Source organism: Schistocerca serialis, chromosome 3 (genome assembly GCF_023864345.2).
Source record: "Schistocerca serialis cubense isolate TAMUIC-IGC-003099 chromosome 3, iqSchSeri2.2, whole genome shotgun sequence".
Taxonomy (NCBI): Eukaryota; Metazoa; Arthropoda; class Insecta; order Orthoptera; family Acrididae; genus Schistocerca; species Schistocerca serialis.
Genome location: NC_064640.1, coordinates 139,469,533 through 139,493,028, shown reverse-complemented (window position 1 = coordinate 139,493,028; position 23,496 = coordinate 139,469,533).

Sequence of the window (23,496 nt, the reverse complement as noted above, 5' to 3'; positions counted from 1 at the left end):
AGACCCGGTACTCACAGCTTTACTTCTGGCAGTACTTCTACTCGCAGCTTTACTTCTGCCAGTACTTCTACTGGCAGAAGTAAAGCTGTGAGTACCGGGCGTGAGTCTTGCTTCGGTAGCTCAGATGGTAGAGCACTTGCCCGCGAAAGGCAAAGGTCCCGAGTTCGAGTCTCGGTCGGGCACACAGTTTTAATCTGCCAGGAAGTTTCATAACATACCTACAATTCACCATTACTCCAAAGGGTAACATCAATATTAGAATTCGCACTTGCGTGGGTAAAAAATATTGGTGGTGGCCCAGTGGATTTAATACCTGGGGTTACGTATCTTCCAGTGCGTCCATGACCTCCATCGTTGTGTGTTTCACTGTACTACATCATAAACCTTACAGAAAACATTGTCAGTACACTGCCTCTGTCACATTTTTTAACGCCATTACATTTTTTGTTTGTCATGCCTTCATCATCAGGTGGGTATGAACTAATTTTACATCGTTGAATTTGCTTGTAACATAGACATGAGTTGCCTGTTTGGCAGACAGCATTGTGATAGGCTGTTTATGTCGTCTAACGTCGTGGAGAAACGTTAGCGTTATTTACAGCACTGAAAAAGTTTATGCACTTTTCTACACATGTGTGGAAGCTTTGCTTGCTGCATATCTGGGGAAAATAATGTTTCGAAATAGCTTCTGCACATGATTTAATAAAACAAATCTTCCAAGGTCAGCAGATCCAAATCACCGGTTTTTATCACTATTTCATTTTTTTAAATTAAAATAATTAATTTCTCATTTTTGTTCTATTATGTAGAACTAAGTATCCATAACATTAACGTATCTGTATACTTTTGAAGCAGTCTTGCTGCATTTCAAAATCCTTGTGACAGCTAGCTTCTTTGACTTGCAAGATATATATTATCAGTGAACAGTGTGTAGAGACATACATGTGGAGGTCGATGTGGCAGCGTACAGCAAATACAGTCGCCTAGATATGCAGAAGAACAGCTTCCATATACACGCGGAAAAGTGTGTAAACGCTTTTACAGTTGTAAATAACGTTTAAGTGTTGCAGCCAGTGCAAGACGACACACATCCTCCCTCCTACAGCGCTGTTATCCAAGTACAAAATACATGTGTGTGCCAAAAGCAAATTGAACGATATAGAAGTATCTTAATCCACTTAATGGTAGGGGGTACAGCCATCGAAACGTGAGGTGGTGTTAAAAATAAAATAAAGCAAATGAAACAGTGAAATAATAGTTATTTGTGTATCATTCAATTAGGCGCATCATTTGATTAGTAGCCCATTATGGTCAATGTGCTTGATTACAGGCCTCGCTTCTGTATCGATTGTTACAATTATTTGTTAGAGTAGTAATGAAGCGGAGGGATTTTGTGTAAGCATTCACCTATTTTATGACAATGCTTACATTAATCGTTTATTTCGCGCTAAGTAAATATACAGTTGTACGCTTCAGTAATAGTCTCAAGTTCTTTGCACTGTCTTCTACTTAGTCACTCGTATCGCCTTATTAAATACAATTACAAGCAGTGAATTATCTCTTTCTTGTAAAAACTTTTGTGTTTGCTGAGTACCCCATCCTCGCGTGAATGAAATAGCACATCTGTTCTCAGCTCCTCAGCCGTTCCACAAACTTGTATCAGTGTGGAACTGGTAGCGTAGGCGAGCGATTTGGCCACCTGGAAGTACAGCACGAATACCTCATAGTTTGTCATACTTTTGTATTTATTTAATGAATATTTTATTATTTTCCAGTAGCTTTATTCAAATGTTGATTGCAAGTGCTATTAAAACACTGTGCTGATTTAAAAGTGATCAATCGCATGGTTAGTGGACACCACAATTGAAAAGAGACCCAAAAGACGCTTCTGTCAAGAAGGCATAAATAATTCATTAACGAAATTTAACGACAATTTGTTGTCATTTAAAGTGAGCGCACTTGCAGAAGAATACTAGCTTATTGATTTATGAACAAACCTTTATTTGTAATTATTGCGAATTATTTTTTGTGACAATATTTATAACATTTTTTTAAAATTTAAATATTGTTGTAGTGTGTTAGATTTGTCCGGAAGTGGTCAAGTGGAATCAGATCATGTCTGTAGAACGTAAGAACAGTGTATTTTTGGTGGGGACGGCCTTCAGCTAATGGAAAATCAGTCACTAGCGGAACACTACAGGAGTCAAGTGGAGACTTGGGCTTTCTCGAGTGAAGAGCTCAAGGGAGCGATTCTGGCCATTTTTACATTTGCGCTTGACGGTGGCAGGCCTACCTGTGGTAACAAGTGATATACGATCGTGTATGCAACTGATCCTGGGCGGTGAACGGCCACTACCATACTTTAACTTGTGAAGGATTTTTATATCTTGAGCGGTTTGAATAAGACTTTAACTTTTTAAGCTTTTATTATGGAACTGAGGATAGACAGAGAATAAGTTATTATTCTTTGTATGCATGTATACTTTGTAAATTATCATGTTGAACTTTGAACTGTTTCGAGCTGGTGAACATTTCGTGTATTGTGATTACGAAATGAACGTAGTTTTCTCTTATCTTTAACGACTGTTTAGTTGGGGATTTTGCCAACATTCTCCCTTTATGTCTGTATTTTAACTGAATAGCGTAGGACCAATTATCGTTTATTTGAGATGTCCTTTCCTGAATGAACATTATTCAGCTTAATTATCTGTCGTCTACATCAATTACAGACGTTATAATAGGACCTTTGTTGTTAAATTATTCATTTAACTTTGGTTTTTTATACTTCTGTAATTTATTAGCTCGTAGTTCTAGCCAATGGATAGAGTATTTGACTGTAGGATCACAGCTACAGGTTATTATTTGCAACGAATTAGCTGCTGCCATTGAAAGCAAGCGTGCGCTGCTCGACTATATGGCTACATCGAATTATTCTTTTTTTAAACTGAGGTGTGCATAGCCTAAGTACCTAAAGTACGAGCAATATCAGGCAAAGTCACAACCGGTTTGTTCGTATGGGATGCTGTTTACAAGAGCAGCCCTGCAGCAGTAACCGTTAGGTATCGTCGCAAACTTTACGCTGAATTTAACTGAGCTATTCCAGTTTCTTTTTCTCCTATGGAAAATAACTATGAATAACAGAGAACCCGACGAGAATTTTATGCGGTCGACTGCACGTTTTCCTAGAGGTGTCAAATCTTTCTCGCACAGTTGTTTTATGTCAAAGGTCTTTCCTTTCTCCAGAATGCTAAAAATAAAATTTAAGTGTAAGTAATTGGATGATTCATTGATTTCAACTGCATTCTATCCACATCGTCCCATACAAGAATGGTGAATCTATTTCACTAGGATTACTCGAATGCCATCGCTACAATGTGAGATCCCTCGAGGCTTGCTGTACCCAATACCTCTTCCAATGATTCTGTATCCTTGAAGGGATGATGACGACTGGAGAGCTCGAGGTGTCCGCAGCACTGCCCTATCTGGTATACTGTGGTCCCTGTGCAGTCTTGCTCCACACACTGCTGAATCTAGGAACACACATACCGGGCGGGGTAGCGCAGTGGATAGCACATTGGAGCCGCATTCCGCAGGATGACGGTTCAAAACCTGATTTAGGTTTTTCATGATTTCCCTAAATCGCTTCAGGCAAATGCCAGGATGGTTCCTTCGAAAAGGCACGACCGCTTGCCTTCCCCATCCTTCCTTAATCCGAGTTTGTGCTCCGTCTCTAATGACCTCGTTGTCGACGGGACGTTAAACACTAATCTCCTCCACTAATCATCCTCAGGAACATACGTCTCCCACCTCTCAATTTCTGCGATCTTATTGGTATGCAGAGTAATCTGTTCATGTTTAGTCCTTCCGAAGGCACAGTTCCATTACTACCTTTACTATACGCATTGGATAAAACTTAGTGGCGACTGATTGTAAATGTTACATTTTCTACCTGTGTTGCTATCGTTCTTCCCCCTCACATGAGCTGTGATACACACTAATCTGTAAAGAACCTTAAAAACAGACTACAAATAGCTGCACAACGAAAGACTCGTTCTGGAAACATTTCCATAGGCTGTGTCAAGCCATTTCTCCACGATATCTTTTCTTCCGGGAATGCTAGTCCAGCAAGGTAATCAGGAGAGCTCTGAAGTTTGAAAAGTAGGAGAGAGCTACAGCGGCAGTAAAGCTGTAACGGCGGGCGTGGGTCGTACCCTGATGTCTCAGTAATCGAGTGTTCGAGTCCCAGTCCACCACACAATTTTAATCTGCCTGTAAGTTTAGAAACAGAGCATCCTTTAACCATAGTGAAAGATTCATTCTCGAGTTCTCTCATTCTATACTCGTCTACACCACAAAGCCCACATGCCAGTTTTTTCCTCGTACAATACTTTGCCATATTGACCCCATTCCTTGTCCAGCAAGGTCCCCCTGCTGTACAGAGCCCACGGAAAGAGCTTAATTGCAGATGGCGTAACCACACCATTTACGTCAGCACCAATGCCATCGTCCGTGAACGTCACATGGGCTCTGGCTGTCGCCACGAGGTGGCGCAGACGAACCACTCGCTGACCAATAAGGCTTAAGTCTTCTGCTATTATCATTTGCATTTTTATTGAACTATGGTTCTGGATATGATGACATCTCTGTGGGAATCAACATAGCTTTCTGAAGCTGGGATCGTGTGAAACTGACTTTCCTCTGTTCGTTCAGATGATCCAGGAGACAGTAGAAATTGAAGCTCAGGGCGATGCTGCATTCCTAGGTTTCTAGAGCGTCTCCCATTGAGTTCCGCAAAGTCACACAGGAAAGAATGTCTGTGAATACGGAATACTGTTGGATTTAAGTCTTTTTTTCAGTTGGAAGCTGGGTCTCAACACAAATGAATGCAATGAAATGAGTGTAAGTAGATGAAACAATGAACGCGATATCGTTTGACAACGACTGCCGATATGCCGCTGGAATCAGCATCAACGTTATGTATCTGTCTGGAGACTTACATTTACTGAAAGAATTATAAGGAAATGTAATTCACATACGGAACGTATCACTTGCAGAATCGCTTTAGAACAACTGTTGAGTATTTATGGACGGCCTGAGACCCTCACCGAAGTGTATTAATGAAAGAAAGAGAGACAGAGAGAGAAGAGGGTGGAGGGGTAGGGAGAGAGAGAGAGAGAGAAAGAGAGAGAGTGAGAGAGAAGGTACAAATAAGAGCTACAGGAATCACCTTAGTCAATGTGATAGTGTCAGACGTTATAAGAAATGCTCTGTGGATTGCAGTCAAATTTATTTACGAAATTTTGGGATTCCGCGTTCTAAAACGAGTCAAGAAACATTCAAATTTTTATTGGATTTATTTTACACGTCTAGTTCCGAGGGACCAAATTGAGAACCACATCACCGTGGTCATGGAACATGGCAGTACAGGAAATTAAAACAGAACTGTAATAATAGATAAAGTAAAATGTTAATGTCTCCTAAAGAGACGACAAGCTTTACGTTTATACATACGCAGTCAACAACGTAACACAGGAATTAGCTTAATACATCTCACGTGATGATCACTACGCTAAAATTAGGGAAATTCGGGGTCATACGGAGTTTACTTGTCAATCTTCCCTTCTATCACACCTGAATGGAATAGGAAGGGAGCAGACTTAAGCAGGTACAATATGCACCCTCTACCACACACCATGTACTGTTCCTTTAATGTACAAATATATATATTTCTGCTTTATTTTGTTAAAATATATCTGCGACCAGCATACATCTACATCTACATTTATACTCCGCGATCCACCCAACGGTGTGTGGCGGAGGGCACTTTACGTGTCACTGTCATTACCTCCCTTTCCTGTTCCAGTCGCGTATGGTTCGCGGGAAGAACGACTGCCGGAAAGCCTCCGTGCGCGCTCGAATCTCTCTAATTTTACACTCGTGATCTCCTCGGGAGGTATAAGTAGGGGGAAGCAATATATTCGATACCTCATCCAGAAACACACCCTCTCGAAACGTGGACAGCAAGCTACACCGCGATGCAGAGCGCCTCTCTTGCAGAGTCTGCCACTTGAGTTTGCTAAAAATCTCCGTAACGCTATCACGCTTACCAAATAACCCTGTGACGAAACGCGCCGCTCTTCTTTGGATCTTCTCTGTCTCCTCTGTCAACCCGACCTGGTACGGATCCCACACTGATGAGCGCCGGCCGCGGTGGTCTAGCGGTTCTAGGCCTCAGTCCGGAACCGCGCGACTGCTACGGTCGCAGGTTCGAATCCTGCCTGGGGCATGGATGTGTGTGATGTCCTTAGGTTAGTTAGGTTTAAGTAGTTCTAAGTTCTAGGGGACTGATAACCACAGCAGTTGAGTCCCATAGTGCTCAGAGCCATTTGAACCATTTTTGCAATGGCCCCATAACACTCCCCTGTTGCGCTAAAGACTACACTGTTGAGCGCCCATAACACCATATCCATCCATCCATCCACTCCCCTGTTTCACGCCAGAGGTTACTTTAACGTCTGTAGACGTCTCACCATTGAGAACTACATGCTGTGTTCTGTTTGCTAAAAATTCTTCAATCCAGCCGCGCAGATTGTCTGATATTCCGTAGGCTCTTACTTTGTTTATCAGGCGACAGTGCGGAACTGTATCGAACGCTTTCAGGAACTCAAGGAAAATGGCATCTACATGGGAGCCTATACCTAATATTTTCTGGGTCTCATGAACAAATAAAGCGAGTTGGGTCTCACACGATCGCTATATCCGGAATTAATGTTGATTCCTACAGAGTAGATTCTGGGTTCCCAGAAATGACATGGTACGCGAGCAAAAAACATGTTCTAAAATTCTACAACAGATCGATGTCAGAGATATAGGCCTATAGTTTTGCGCATCTGCTCGACGACCCTTCTTGAAAACTGGAACTATCTGCGCTCTTTTCCAATCATTTGGAACCTTCCGTTCCTCTAGAGACTTGCGGTACACGGCTGTTAGAAGGGGGGCAAGTTAATCGCCAGATCATCACTCGGCACCGTAAGGTAAAGAGAGAGGGTGATTAGTTAACGTGCTCCTTACACAGAGTTTTCATTGTTCTTGACCGAGCGAGGTGGCGCAGTGGTTAGCACACTGGACTCGCATTCGGGAGGACGACGGTTCAATCCCGTCTCCGGCCATCCAGATTTAGGTTTTCCGTGATTTCCCTAAATCGTTTCAGGCAAATGCCGGGATGGTTCCTTTGAAAGGGCACGGCCGATTTCCTTCCCAATCCTTCCCTAACCCGAGCTTGCGCTCCGTCTCTAATGACCTCGTTGTCGACGGGACGTTAAACACTAACCACCACCACCACCATTGTTCTCGTGCTACAACGAAATGGGTGTGGTTCACTTGCTAAATGGTGAAGTGTCAGACTACAAATCCAAATCTTCAGGGTCAAGACGACGGTTCAAACCCGCGTCAGACCATCCACATTTAGGTTTTCCGTGGTTTCCCTACATCGCTCCAGGCAAATGCTGGGATGGTTCCTTTGAAAGGGCACCGTCAGTTTCTTTCTCCATCCTGAATCAATCTGAGCTTCTATTCCGTCTCTAATGGCCTCGATGGGACGTTAAACAATATCTTCCCTCCTTAGTTCTTTCGGCTCAGTCCTTTGTCCTTCCGACGGTTTTTCAGTTCCTCGTCCATTTTGCCAACTTTGGAATTTATTTGTGTATGTGAAAAACTGTAAGCTGTGCCGTGATTCGGAGTCCGCAATAATTTGTTAGCTCCCAATAACTGGCTGCGCAAATTAGTTAAAATATTGGATGAAGACTTCAGCTCTGAGAACTTCATTAAAATAATCATCACGAATTTGTAAGGTTTCACGTCTCTACCTGTTCGGTGTCTTGGTCACTCCTTGAACACGCGTTGGTCAATATATTTCCTTCTCTCCACATTCCTTTTCCAGACTCTTACATCGCCCTCGACATTTTTCTCCTCCTCTTCCGACGCAGACTATTTGTCTAATATTAAGTTATCTGACGATGGCCTAAGAACTTTTAAATAAATATTATCGTGCAACATTAATACTGTGTATTCAGTTTTTTAATATGTCTATGTTCTTCCAAGAACAGACGGAATAACTCATAAAAAAAGGATTGTTATTTCTTAGAGGCTCCTTTCTTCTGTTGAACGTTCTTCTTTAGACCTCCTGTTCACGCCTAGACACGTATAAAAACGAAGCAACGATACGACTGCCAAACCATTAAAGATCCCCTATCGTAAGTTGAAGAAAAGAACCTGAACTGTACCCTTTCCCTGCCGTTCTCCACGTGAAAACATATTCTTCGGTGATGTGCAACGTAAATTTAGATTATCCGGATACTATTAAATGTTTAAGGACCATTTCAACCCCGACTTTTGCTCCTTGCATTGTAAAAAACAAGCGCATGATCTCGTGAAGCATTGTAACATTCGAACCTGTCTTCAGCATTGTGGACGGCTTCTTTGAGCTATGTGACAATTTATCTACAATATGTATCCACTTCTTCAAATACAATAGCTACCTACGCCAAACTTAGAGCACATATATGCTATAACGTATCTCCCATCCAAAGCCATACAGCTGGGAAATTCTCCGTATTGCTCTGCACCACACATTGACAGATCAGTCAATTTTTTCTATTTACTGCAATCATTCCTTGCATTTTGTGTACTTACCTTGCTTTCGCAGATATCTCGGTAACCTTTACAAAACCAAACCTCTTGCTTGCAGTTACTAATACTATCACTTCCCCGAGCATAATATAAGCATAGTATTTCTTCTCATATTATATAAAAGAATATTTAAACCGATGAGTCAAACCATTATGACTACCTGTTTAATAGTATGTTGGTCCACTTTTCAAACGCAGTACAGTAGCGATTCTGCTTGTCATGGATTCCGAAAGTTCTTGATCGTTTTCCAGAAGTATGTGGTGCCAGATGACTACTCACAGGTCACTGAATTCCCGCAAATTACGGAACGTTGGTTTGTGGGCACGCAGCTGTAGCCCGATATGTGTTCCAGTGGGTAGAGACCAGGGGCATTTGCTGGCTAAGACATCAATGTGAGTTAACTTTCATGCTTCTCAAACCACTACAGCGCGATTATGGCCTTGCGTAGCGGGGAGTTGTCCTGCTGGAAGATGTCATCGCCATCAGAGAAGACTTCAACTGTGAAGGGATGCAGGTGGTCCGCAATAATATGCACGCAGTTCGCTGCTGTCACGTGTCTTCCAGTAATACCATAGGCCCCTTGAATCCTAGCTCAATGTACCCCACAGCATAATTCTGCTCTCACCGGCCTGCATCCGTGGCGCGGTGTACGTCTCAAACAGCCATTCACCTGAATGACGGCATGTAATGACCCAAACATCGACCTAGTGTAACAAGAAATGCGATTTATTCTAGAGGCGACTCATTTCTATTGATCCACGAGGAAAACTCAGTGATTCCGCGCCCAGTGCAATCATAACTGACAATGTCGTTAGGTCAGCACAGGAACAAGTAGGAGTTGTGAGATGTGGAGCTCCATTTTCAGCAATGGCCTTTGAACGGTGTGCTCCGAATCACTTGCGCCTGCACCAGGATTGTACTCTGGCGTCAGATCTGACTACGCGGGTGGTGGATGGGGGAAAGTTGGTGGGGAGGGGGGGGGGGGGAGATCGTCCTTGTGATGAGACGTGTACGTCAAGTACCACACGGCCTACACGTTATTCCAGCATCCTTCAAACACTTCTCATAGGTGCTGATGACAGTAGTACGCTTCGCCGTTCCAGATATTCTCGTTTCCAGCCGCAGCGCCACAGCAATGTGCCCTTTATCAAATTAGCTTATATCAGTGGATTTCCGCGTTTGCGGCCCATATCTTCCCTATAATGACTGCCCGTTCGTCTCCATTTGGCTTACATTGTTTCCTTACTGCGTCACGTGCTCGCAATACCGCCAGGTGGCATTCAGTCTTGTGGTGGGCAGTGGTCATAATGTTTTGGCTCATCAGTATATTTACCCATCACATTATATTAGGCAGCCTCATATACACTGAGCCTAATATAAAGGCCGAATTAATAAAGTTCCAGTTAAGCTAATGGAACGGCTTTTCACTAATTGAACAACAATTGGGGAATCGGCATCATCCAAACATGGAGAAACTACTAATACATTCTCCCTAGGTACGCTCTGTAGGTCAGTTCTGTAGGCGCAAGGGAATATTAAACTGATTTCCGATTGGTGTAAGTAACATAAATCTCTCGAACATCTGGCAATAGAGTCGTTAAAGAAATTTTCCGATATTCTCACAGGAGATGATACTGGTCAAAACTACAAAAAAGTCTGTTTATCATATGACTGGGAACAAATACCAGCTGAGATATGGACCATTCTGTGCTATGATACCTATCTGTCTGTTGACACTAGAGGACGTGATCGGCGGGGTTGTCTCTCTTCCTTAAGGATCACTTATCCCTACTCAGAAATCACGAACTCTTTCGATACACACCTGGCTGCCATTGGATTACACGCACGGAACGTTCGCAAGCTTTCAATGAATGTAGAACCCTCCCCCCCCTCCCCCCAAAGCCATTAAATATCTTTATTGCTAAGACTATAATTGTCAAGGCCAAACGAACGGGGATGCCATGCTACTGTGCTACCGGACCTCCTCGGCAATCCATGGCTTATTAAACGTAAGTAATAGGCACTGTCCCACTATGCTTAAAAAATGGGATCATGCCCGATCGTGTACAAAATACATGCATCGTCTCTGTGCAAAGGTAGGGCTCTCCAGTGCTGCAGGTAATCTTTCACGCAGACACTGTTAATTTGTCTGATAAAGGGTGGGGCATTATGAGTTGATCGGCCACAATTCTTTCCGATGCATCGATACAAAAGCAAATATAATGCCTTGCTTTCACGAACACACAAAAAATTGCACCTTCACAAATGTGGTGGTTGGAGTAGTTTCTTATCGCGCTCTGTGTAAATCCCGTCTCCGCCGTAAATAAAAGTTGAGCTGTGAACTGTGGATGTTGTTGAACGACCCGTCTTAGAATCCATTCGCGGAACTGTAATCTGCCGCGATGGTTTGTGGTCCAAGAGCTGGCACATGCTGTGAGTAATATGGAAAAAGTATTCTGATCATGCATAACTGAATATAAACAAAACGTAGTCTGAGCCTTCAGCAGCTCCAGTTCTGCCCACACGTGTCTCAGCATTACTGCTCGTCTGAAAACTCGCTCCTCCAGATGCGGCGTGCGAACTGTGCGGGGTCCTCCAGGACCGCTCATTCACGTTGCAAATTATTCCGTGTCTGTTGGTTGCTGGAACAGTCTGCTGAGGATGTCATTCAGCCTAAATGACACGTACGAAATAGCAAGGAACACGAACACAGGCACTATTATATCGTACTTATTCGCCAATAACAGACCTTCGACTCTCGATAAATATGTCTTTTCTGGACGGGAATATACGTAACCTAAGAGTGCAGGTTGTGACACGTGGACGACGAGATATGGAAGTTTGGGTCTGCTAATTAGTCATGCCCAGATGGCCGAAGCGGTTAGGGCGACTGCTCGCGTAAAGCCAGCGGGAAATCCGGGTTCAACTCACAGTCGAGCACAAATTTTCAGTCATGGACTGTGCGGCTGGTCCCGCCGGAGGTTCGAGTCCTCCCTCGGGCATGGATGTGTGTGTTTGTCCTTAGGATAATTTAGGTTAAGTAGTGTGTAAGCTTAGGGCCTGATGACCTTAGCAGTTAAGTCCCGTAAGGTTTCACACACATTTGAACAAATTTTCATTATTGTCATTCCAATACGCAGCCGAAGATGGTTCATATTGGCAACTGTGAATACATTTCCTGTAAATTACACGTACCTGCCGATAAACGCCGTTGGCTAAACCTTGGCTGAATACCTTGGCTGAATACCGTGGCTGGCATTTCCCGCATTGAATAATAAGACTTGATTGTTCTGATGCTAGCACAACCTCAAAGCAATACGTTTGAATGAATGATGTAGAAGACAACTGTAGGTACTATGTTTGGCAACTGTACCACAGCCAGATATCTAAATAAAGAGACGAAAACAAAAAATATGAAATGAGCGATGAACACCAGGCAGAAATAAATCCTCCACAATTATGTCCTGACCGTTCTCTGCAACAGTAAAATGGCTCATATCTCAACTCGTATTTGTTTCTAGGCATATTTTTATATGATTTTTTTTTCTAGATTTAAATATTACTTGCCTATCTCGTGTAAGAATATGGTATTCTTTTTAAAAATACGACTATACCATTTTTCCTATGTAGTGCAGTAAAACATTTTTTTAAATTTATAAACAGAACACATCCACAATCCTTATCTGAAAAACGAAGGAAGGAAGATTAGAGTTCTTATGTTTCGTCGACAGCCCGGTCATTAGAGACGGAGCACAAGGGATGGGAAATGGGAATGAGAAGCAGCCGCGTTTTTTCCAAGGGAACAATCCCGGCCTCCGCCTGTAGCGTTTTTAGGGAAATCACAGGTAACCTAAAACGGGATGGCTTTACGTGGATTTGAGCCGTCGTCCTCACGGGTAAAAGTCCAGTGTGCTAACCACTGCGTCACTTCGCTCGGTTTTGGGCGCTAATGACCGTAGCAGTTTTGCGTCCTAAAACCATAAAAAAAAACTTCGCTCGGTCCTTACCTGAAGTAAAGCGTTATTTACCATGATATGTAATTCATTTAAAAATATGGAGAACCTGCAGTGTTTTACGTCCGCGCCTGCTCCCATGTTACCAGCGTCAGTGTTCCTTACCTGAGCTGAACGAGCAGGACACACTGGATTCTGAACATTCTCTGACCTTAAGCGTCACAGTCTTTAGAGACAATACCAATAAACGCCACGACACTGATTTACTGTAACGGCAGCTGCAGTGTTTCCACGGATGCGAATAAAAAACTGGCAGTAACTTAAAACAGGCTGCGTGGCCCAGGACGGGAATCGAGTGGTGTCGAACGAATACGAGCCAGCGTGTAGTCGCAGACAACGGCACGCCGCGTCGTAAAACCCGAGATGAGGCCCCGGCAGCAGTGCCATTAAACCGGTTCTCACCATCTCGCCATGTCCTCAGAAAATCGGTTTGGGCACGGGCCCACAATAATTGGCTAGCAACGATTGCTTCTCTACATACAGCCCTCGGAGATAGTCGGGTCTCGTTTCTTGACTGAAACGCTGAAAACCGTTTGTCGTTTTCGGATGATACAATGCCAAATGAGAAATTGCTACACCATATGGATATCGAGACGTAATAGGACTGATGTCACTAACGGATAATAGTCGTACGAGTGAAGTTTCAGGCCATTAAGACGAAAGGTTCAAATGGTTCAAATGGCTCTGAGCACTATGGGACATATCTTCTGAGGTCATCAGTACCCTAGAACTTAGAACTTCTTAAACCTAACTAACCTAAGAACAGCACACACATCCATGCCCGAGGCAGGATTCGAACCTGCGACCGTAGCGGTCGCGCGGTTCCAGTCTGTAGCGCCTAGAACCGCTCGGCCACTCCGGCCGGCAAGACAGAAAGAAAATTGGGCTTTAACGTCCCATGGAAGACGAGGTCATTACAAACAGAGTACAAGTTTGGATTGACGAAGGATCGAGAAGGAAATCGTTTACGTTCGTTTGAAAAAACCAACCTGGCATTTTCCTTTAAGTTATGTAATGAATCATAGGTCTGGTTAACCGAACAAGTATATGAAGAAATGTCCTCACGAAATCGAGTCCAGTGTTTTACCAGAGCGCCACACGCTCGTTCAGTAAGACGGATCATTATTCGCATGGGAATTGTTTTTCGAAAGCACTACAAACTTAAAACTCTTACCGACTGACGTACCCTAGCACGGTTTGCGACCTGCCCTCACAGCTCTACTTCTGACTGTCTCCCTCCATTACTTCACATAACTTCATAAAAGTGCTCTAGGATGGCTTGCCGGACTAACGCTCCTGGAAGAGAGGATATTGAGGAGGTATTGCTTATCCATAACCTAGGGGACTGTTTTCAGAATGATTCTTCCACTCTGCGGCGGTATTTTGAAAGGTGGGTGAGAGATAATGGCGGGAGTAAAGCTGTAAGAGCACTGTCGGCAGAGAACAAGGTTACTGTTTGGTACACAGCTTTAATCTGCCAATCTGCCAGGGAATATCAACATAGGCCATACTCCAACAGTCCCTCTTCTTAGTTTAGTGGTCAGTGCGTATGGCCGCTACTGGGAAGACCCGGGTTCGGTTCCCGATACCGCTATGAATTTTTTCTTCGTAAGAGGATTGGAAGGGGTGCACTTAGCATCGTATGCCAACGCAGGAGCTACTTGAGAGATAAGTTGCGGCTCCAGGGCCAAGAAAGCCGACAACGGCTTAGAGAGTGGTGTGCTAACCCCACGCTCCTCCCTACCGCATTCAGTGACGCCATCGGCAGTGGATGACACGGCGGTCGGTTGGTTGCTGTTGGGCCAACAGTGCCAGAGTGCAGAGCAGCCTTGCTTGCTTGCATGCTCCACTGCGCAGGGAAAGATTCACCCTGGAAATACAAACAACTTCTCGTCACGATCTCATCTCGTGTAGGGTTCATTAAACAGCAGGCGATCTGTATGCATATCGGTCGCCTGCAACATTTTCGGCCTCTTACCAGTAGATAACGGTTTTTCTGGCTGTCATTAAAAAGTCTGACACCAGATTCTCGGCCGCCGTTGTTGCCTTGTGTTCGTATCCTTTATGGAGAGACTCTATACCAGTGACATTATTGAATCAAAGATGCGTTAAACATACAGGGTACCAAAAAACTGTTAATAGCGTCAGGAGACGTTGAACCTTAGGTTGGAAGTGCCGTTTTCTGAAGCACATGAAACAGCAGCCAGCTACCGACGAGCGCGCAAGAGTGTACGCATTTAACATAATTTTCCTCAGCTAATAACTGCTACGCTAAATAGAGCACTTAGTGGTTAAATCAACCCAAGATAATTACTTGAGCTGATCATCTGAAAGGCAAGCAAACTTTCTTTCCCTATCTATTCACAGTTTAGTTACATCCGATTTTTCGCTGATGTGGACGGGGTAAAAGCTTGACTATTAACTTGCGTTCGCAAGAAGGATGGTAATTCCATTAATCTGTTAAGAATGTAACTGCGCAAAGAACTGCAGTAAAGTAGACGATATATGGTATAGCAAGGTAAAATTATTATAATAATGAAATCTAAATGCAATATGTTTTAATTTTTTGCTCATGTACGAAGAGCGTAGTTGAACTTTCATTCTAATAAGTAGGTCATTAATTGTAAACAAAGGCACTGATGGAGACAAAAACAAATGTTAAATTGTAAACACTTCAGTTATTCAGTTATAAATTTTTATAGTAAATGTTCGTAATTTCTGCCCCCAACACCGCTACAAAGTAGACAGTCTCATGAAAATTTCTGAGGTGTTACAAATTCTTGCCAGTGACTCAAAAATTACTTTGGAAACATCTTCGCTGGCACTGATTTCCATTGGCAACGGCGCATTTGCTTCTTACGCTTTTTTGTCAACCATCCTCTTGGCTCGAGGCTGTCTTCCATCTCTTTGTATGGTTTGCTAATTTATCCTCTAATACATCTGACAGCTTAGAGAAAGTTACCTGCCATCATGTGTATTGCCAAGGAGGTGGTCTTATGGTATGGGGATAGGTTTTGATGTTCGGGTGTAGTTCCCCAGTTGCACGTGAAATGCGGAAGGATACAAACACATTTTATTGCAGTGTGTTCTGTGTACAGTAGAGGAACAGTTCGGAGACTGTGACTGATGGTATCAGCATGACAATGCACACTGTCATAAAGCAGCGTCTGTGAGACAATGGTTTGTGGACAATAAAGTTCCTAAAATGGACTAGCCTGTTCAGAGTTCAAGCCACAGATGCGAAACGTGGACGCTCCCCATATTAGTTTCAACTAACAGGTGTCCAGACACCTTTGATCAGATTGTGTATGTTGCCCATTCTTTCCAACACGTCTTCTGTTCAAAATGGTTCAAATGGCTCTGAGCACTATGGTACTCAACATCTTAGGTCATAAGTCCCCTATAAACTAGAACTACTTAAAGCTAACTAACCTAAGGACATCACACACACCCATGCCCGAGGCAGGATTCGAACCTGCGACCGTAGCAGTCCCACGGTTCCGGACTGCAGCGCCAGAACCGCACGGCCACCGCGGCCGGCCACGTCTTCTGTGTTTCCCTTACATTCGGCCAGAGGGTCTGTGTCGTCTGTAGTCCTTACCACTGATATTTGTTCTACTTGAACCTAAGCCGCGCGGGATTAGCCGAGCGGTCTTAGGCGCTGCAGTCATGGACTGTGCGGCTGATCCCAGTGGAGGTTCGAATCCTCCCTTGGGCATGGGTGTCTGTGTTTGTCCTTAGGATAATTTAGGTTAAGTAGTGTGTAAGCTTAGGGACTGATGACCTTAGCAGTTAAGTCCCATAAGATTTCACACACATTTGAACATTTTCTCCTTGAACATAAGGCTATCTCGCAATATTTGCTCGATTCCACGTCTCTTTCCTGATTTTACACTATTATCAGTTTTTTCTGCACTCTGTATTTCCAGACTGTTGTGTACAAGGTTGCCTCGTTCCAACTGCACAAAAAAAAAAGTTCAAATGTGTGTGAAATCTTACGGGACTTAACTGCTAAGGTCATCAGTCCCTAAGCTTACACATTACTTAACCGAAATTATCCTAAGAACAAACACACATACCCATTCCCGAGGGAGAACTCGAACCTCCGCCAACTGCACAGTTCATTAATGTTTATTGTTCAGAGGAATGGATGGAGCAATTGCAGGGCCACAATAATCTATAGCTAAGCCGCAGGAAACATCCTGGCCAGATGGGCAGATTAGAATATAATTGTTTCCGCTGTGCAATAGAGAAGGCGCATATGTTCTAAATACTGTGAGGTCGTGCGTTATGTTCTTGGAATGTGACGACAAGAGTGTGCCGAAAGAATGATATGGCTTTTACAATTTGCCTGAGATGGTACTTGCTGCTGAGAGTACTGATATTTGTGAAGACATTGTCTTCGTTGACAGTTCGTGGTAGCCGCAAGCATCGTTCTCATTCTGATCATCCAAGATGATCATAAACTGTAGCATATCCAGCCTTCTAGAACTATCACATAAGTGCGACTCGTGTTGCATACATTGATGGACTCGTATTCATTAGGTGACTGTTGCGCTCTCGATTTCACTTTGGAACGTCAAACCAGGCGAACAGTCGGCTTTATGATGAAGAATAACTTGCATATCTTCGGCAATTTTGGAAATGTGGACGTAAAGGGCAGCGAGTTTTGTGACGTCACAACGTGGAATTTGGGTTCCGAAGCATTCAGTATCGTGAAAAACGCATCACGTCCGTCGGATTTTCGGAACGTGCAAGACGATGCAAAAATGCTCTCTACGTCACAGATAGAACAAAGCAGATGCCATATTGAAACACGCTCACAAAATATAAACTACCGTACTTTTGTATTAGAACTTGCAAATTGTGAATACGTGCTGCTTCCAGGCAAAGGCTTCATAAAATTACATAGTAAAAATGTCATTTTTGTACGTTTTATTATAACAAAAAGACGAGAAACGGTATGTCAGGGATTAAAAGTGCCGCTGTACCTCTCTGTGCAAAGACAATGGATGGGAATATAAATCTTTTCATATGTTTGACTCGACCAATGTTTGTGGGCACCTTCGCAATGAAGTAGAAATGAAAATTTTAGAACAGTAGTTTCTCGCAAAGAAATATGAAATTTGATAAATACACTTTACAACGTCTGAAGCGTCCTCGAACCCAGTGACATCTCCATAAAGATTTTCGGGAGTTTCTCCGCGGATTTTTGAGAACGGCTGATGAAATTAACGCACGTGTTTCAGGCGCTACCAGTTTTGGAAGCAAAGTGTGCTTACTGGATGTGCCAGAGGTACCCGACAACAGACACACGTGCACACACGCACACACACACACACGCACACACACAACATAATTATGGTTGGTTTGTTGATTTGGGGGAGAGGACCAAACAGCGAGGTCATTGGTTCCATCGGTTTATGGAGGGAAGGGGAAGGAAGTCGGCCGTGCCCTTTCAAGGGAACCATCCAGGCATTTGCCTGAAGCAATTTAGGGAAATCACGGAAAACCTAAATAAGGATGGTCGGACGCGAGTTTGAACCGTCGACCTCCCGAATGCGAGTCCAGAGTGCCAACCACTGTGCCACCTCACTCGGTAATACGCATATACTTTAGAAGGATACAGGGTAGGAAAACAGCTCTAAAAGTTGTATTGTTATTACCTAATGGCTGAAAATCTACGTATGTGTTAGTACATCAACTCATAATTAGTTGCTAACAATATCTTCACAGTAATGGATAATTGTTATTGACTCTTCCTGAGCCGCTGCAGTTGTTTGTTACGATGCCAAGAGACAGGTGACGATGGTGTGGTTAGTGCCCACACTCGTACATAGGTGATTCAGCCTGCTTTTGCCGAATATACAGTCTGAGCCTGATATGTTTGATGTATGGTAACTCTACTGAACTCCCCGCTCTTTTCATAAATCCAAGATCCGCTGGGACGACTTGATCTATTCCAAATCGATTGCTTCAGATTAAAACTCCTTTGTATACTTTAAGCTAAAATTCTATGTAATAAAAGTTGATTATGATGTATCATAAGACAATTTCGATCACTATGTAGAATTGTTTGAAATTATATGTTCTTTTTCATGTCGAACTTTTTACTTGTATAAATGGCTGCTTTGTTACCTTTTATCGTGTGGTTGACGTTTTCGTCTTTCGTTTTTCTTAGAATTTAGACCCATCTTTGCTAACATGTACTGGAAGTCAGAAAATGGTTCAAATGGCTGTGAGCACTATGGGACTCAACTTTTGAGGTCATCAGTCCCCTAGAACGTAGAAATACTTCAACCTAACTAACCTAAGGACATCACACACATCCATGCCCGAGGCAGGATTCGAACCTGCGACCGTTGCAGTCGCGTGTTTCCAGACTGTAGAGCCTAGAACCACTCGGCCACCCCGGCCGGCTACTGGAAGTCAGGACCATATCTTATTCCTAGTGACATAAGAGGTTTTATGCAGGATATCTTTCATAAAATAACCTTGGAAAGCCAGACATAAGACTGCTGATTATCTTAACTTTTACACTATTTTGAGGATAACTAAATTTAGTTAAAAGACAATACTTTAATTAATGACTATTAAGTAAAATCTCGATAACCCTCATTATAATATGCGTAGACAAAATCCAGTTTCAGTTTCGTAATCCTCTGAACAAACTGAATCGTTTGATGCACAACACAATAACATTCTGATTGATTTTTATACTGACATTTTGTCTTAGAATGTTGTTAGCCCTTTCATCTTACATTCAGTCCGATACATTCAGTTTACTAAAAACACGATTTGCATGCGAATAGAACCGACAGTTTGTAAGAGACTCCGACTGTCGTTTAGATTCGCTGAATTGTTCACATAATTGACCAACACCACAAATCAGAATTACAAGGAAGTTAATTTGATTCATATGACACGTCGTAATTGTGAAGCAGTGGTCGCTGGTCGCCACTGGAATGACGTAACAAGGCACCAGGATAGGAGAAGCAGCCTTGTGAGGAAAATTTTGTGGAGTGTTGAGTTAGGCCAGTCATTCTGATTTTTCGATTTTACTGAAAAAAATGATGGCAGCCCTGACTGAGCCAGGTGCAAGATGTTTTTGTTTTCGAACTGAACAATAAGAAGGCAATATTACTCAAACTTTTGTTTGTTATTTATGAAGGCAATTTCACCTCAGTGGTAGAAATGGATCCGTGGACCTGCGGCCATGGACGACCAATGACCACAAGATAAGTGTATCCACAGAAGCAGTGGATTTGAGAATCTGCTGATGGGGCTTACCTTTTTGTAAAGTAAACAACGAAGCATAGGAAGATTTCATGTGATTTAAAGGAAGGTGGATGCAAGTTAGCTGTACAGGGCCGACAGAAGGACTCCTAGCGAATGTGAGTGGGAAGCTCAGGAAACAAAAATAAATGTACGTAATTAATTTTCGCTTCTTTGCAGATACTTGTATGCAGTTCTGCTGCATACAGAAATCTGCTCGCCAAAGTACCGTAGCACGCTGCTAGTGTAGCCAAGACAAAATGACACAAAACGTTAATAAAATAGAGCATCGCACGGCAAATCGTTTTCGACAGCGGCGGAAATACACTGAAGCTATAAAGAATCGCCGGCCGCGGTGGCCTAGCGGTTCTAGGCGCTTCAGTCTGGAACCGCGCTACTGCTACGGTCGCAGGTTAGAATCCTGCCTCGGGAATGGATGTGTGTGCTGTCCTTAGGTTAGTTAGGTTTAAGTAGTTCTAAGTTCTAGGGGGCTGATGACCTCAGATAAGTCCCATAGTGTTCAGAGCCATTTTGAGCCAAAGGATCTGGTATACGCATGCGTATTCAAAAACAGAGATATGAAAACAGGCAGAATACGGCGCTACGATTGGCAACGCCTATGTAAGACACGTGTCCGGTGCAGTTCTTAGATCGGTCACTGCTGCTATAATGGCAGGCTATCAAGATTTAAGTGAGTTTGAACGTGGTGTTATAGTGGGTGCACGAGCGATTAGACACAGCATCTCTGAGGTAGCGTATGACCATTTCACGTGTGTACCGTGAATATCAGGAATCCGGTAAAACATCAAATCTCCGACATCGCAAGAACGGGGCAACGACGACTGAAGAGAATCGTTCAACATGACAGAAGTGTAGTCCTTCCGAAAATTGCTGTAGAGTTCAGTGATGGGCAATCGACAAGTCTCAGTGTCCGAACCTTTCAACGAAACATCATCGATATGAGTTTTCGGAGCCGAAGGCCCATTCTGTACCCTTGATGACAGAACGACACAAAGCTTTAAGCCGACATCGGACTTTTAATGACTGGAAACATGTTGCCTGATCGGACGAGTGTCGTTTCAAATTGTATCGAGCGAATGGACGTGCACGGGTATGGAGACGACCTCATGAATCCATGGACACTGCATTATCAGCAGGGGACTGTTCAAGCTGGTGGATGCTCTGTAATGGCGTGGGGCGTGTGTCGTTGGAGTAATATGGGACCCCTGATACGTCTAGATACGACTCTGACAGGTGACACAAACGTAAGCATCCTGTCTGATAACCTGCATCCATTCATGCCCATTGTGCATTCCGACGGATCTGGGCAATTCCAGCAGGATAATGCGACACCTCACACGTTCATAATTGCTACAGAGTGGCTCGAGGAACACACTTCTGACTTTCGCTGGCCACCACACTCCCCAGACATGAATGCTTCTGAACATATCCGGGATGCCTTGCAACGTGTTGTACAGAAGAGATCTTCGCCCCCTTGTACTCTTTCTGATTTATGGACAGCCCTACAGGATTCATGGTGTCAGTACCCTGCAGCACTACTTCACCCATTAGTCGAGTCCATGACACGTCGTGTTGCGGCACTTCTGCGTGCTTGCGCGGGCCCTACACGAGATTAGGCAGATGTACCAGTTTCTTTGGCTCTTCAGTATATATTAATGTACATAAAAAACTAAGATAACTGAAGAATATTAAAAAATTTAGGACTAGTCAGTATAGCGGAACATAAATTGTTTAGTGTATGGAAAGCTCTTTATTTACTTATACTGCCTGACAGAAACGTGAAGCACTCAGACGGGAATGAGGAAATGAAATGAAACCTCATGTATTGAAAGGATATGGGATTTTATTTCGGCGATTAAAATATCGAGTCAAATTTACAAAAAAAACTGGTATTAAGGGCGTATTACCAGTATCAGACTGCACCCACTCTGTCGTGGTGAAAAATGTACTTATTTGTTTGGGAAGGGTGTCACAAGGTCGTTTTATGCTCCCCTGAGGCACGCTGTCCCTCAACTGTTGTAACTGGTCCCTGATATCCAGGGTGTCACAAGGTCGTTTTATGCTCTCCTGAGGCACGCTGGCCCTCAACTGTTGTAACTGGTGCCTGATATCCTGTATACTGGCACTGCTCCCACACATGTTCTGATGGGGGAAGATCTGGGAATCCTGCTGGCCACTTGAATATCTCAGAATCACGCAGACAGGTCATAGAGGCAAGCGACACCTGTGGACGACCATTGTGCTGTTGAAAAATGGCACCCTACTGCCGCACAAAAGGTAACACTTGAGAGTGCAGGATGTCCATAGTGCTGTCGGAGTTCCCCCAACCACTGCCAACCGTAACCTGAAGTCGCCCGCCCCCGGTAGCTCAGTGGTCAGCGCGAAACACTGTCAATCTTAAGGGCCCTGGTTCGATTCCTGGCTGGGTCGCAGCTTTTCTCCGCTGAGGGACTGGGTGTTGTGTTGTCCTAATCATCATCATTTCATCCCCATCGACGTGCAAGTCACCGAAGTGGCATCAAATCGAAATCTTGCACCCGGCGAACAGTCTACCCGACGGGAGGCCCTAGTCACACGAAATTTACATTTACCTGAAGTCTACCCGATAAAGCTCCATACCATGACGCCAGGGATGAATGCCCCTGTAAACGAGCAAACTTGTCTATCTGTGGATTTCACAAACTAGTGCGTACACAGACAGAAAGAGTTTGTCAGTTTAACCTCACTTTGAAGCAGACGCTGATCATTTTCATAAGTAATTTGACAGTAGTGAGAATGGCCACAAATGCAGATAAAGCAATTGTAATGTTCACTCTGGAACTGTGTTTAAAGGAGAAGAAGAAAAGTAGACGCTGGTCTTAGAAATGGTTTAAAATGATAGAGGTTACTTAGCAATCACAATGAAAAAGAAGACACAAATGTACGAAAATTTATTCTCTTCTAGACGGTCCTCTAAAGACAGATCATTAAAATACCACTACGTGGGAACATATAGTCCACACCGTGTGGAAGAACCGGATGACTTCAATTTATTTTTACTGCATTGCAATTCCAATTGTATATTATGTGTAGAACATTGATTTTGTTCATAACCTCTTCCTGCGTAATATATGACTGGGAAAGATGTGAAGGTTGGTTGGTTGTTTGGGGGAGGAGACCAGACAGCGAGGTCATCGGTCTCATCGGATTAGGGAAGGACGGGGAAGGAAGTCGACCGTGCCCTTTCAATGGAACCATCCCGGCATTTGCCTGAAGCGATTTAGGGAAATCACGGAAAACCTAAATCAGGATGGCCGGACGCGGGATTGAACCGTCGTCCTTCCGAATGCGAGTCCAGTGTGCTAGCCACTGCGCCACCTCGCTCGGTGAAAGATGTGAAACCTCTACCATTTTGGTAATTGTTTTTGTCCTTCACTGTAGTTGTAGAAACTCAGGTTACAGTGAAATAAATAGGAATAAAACTATTTTTCATAAAACATACGCGGCGAAACATCCATAC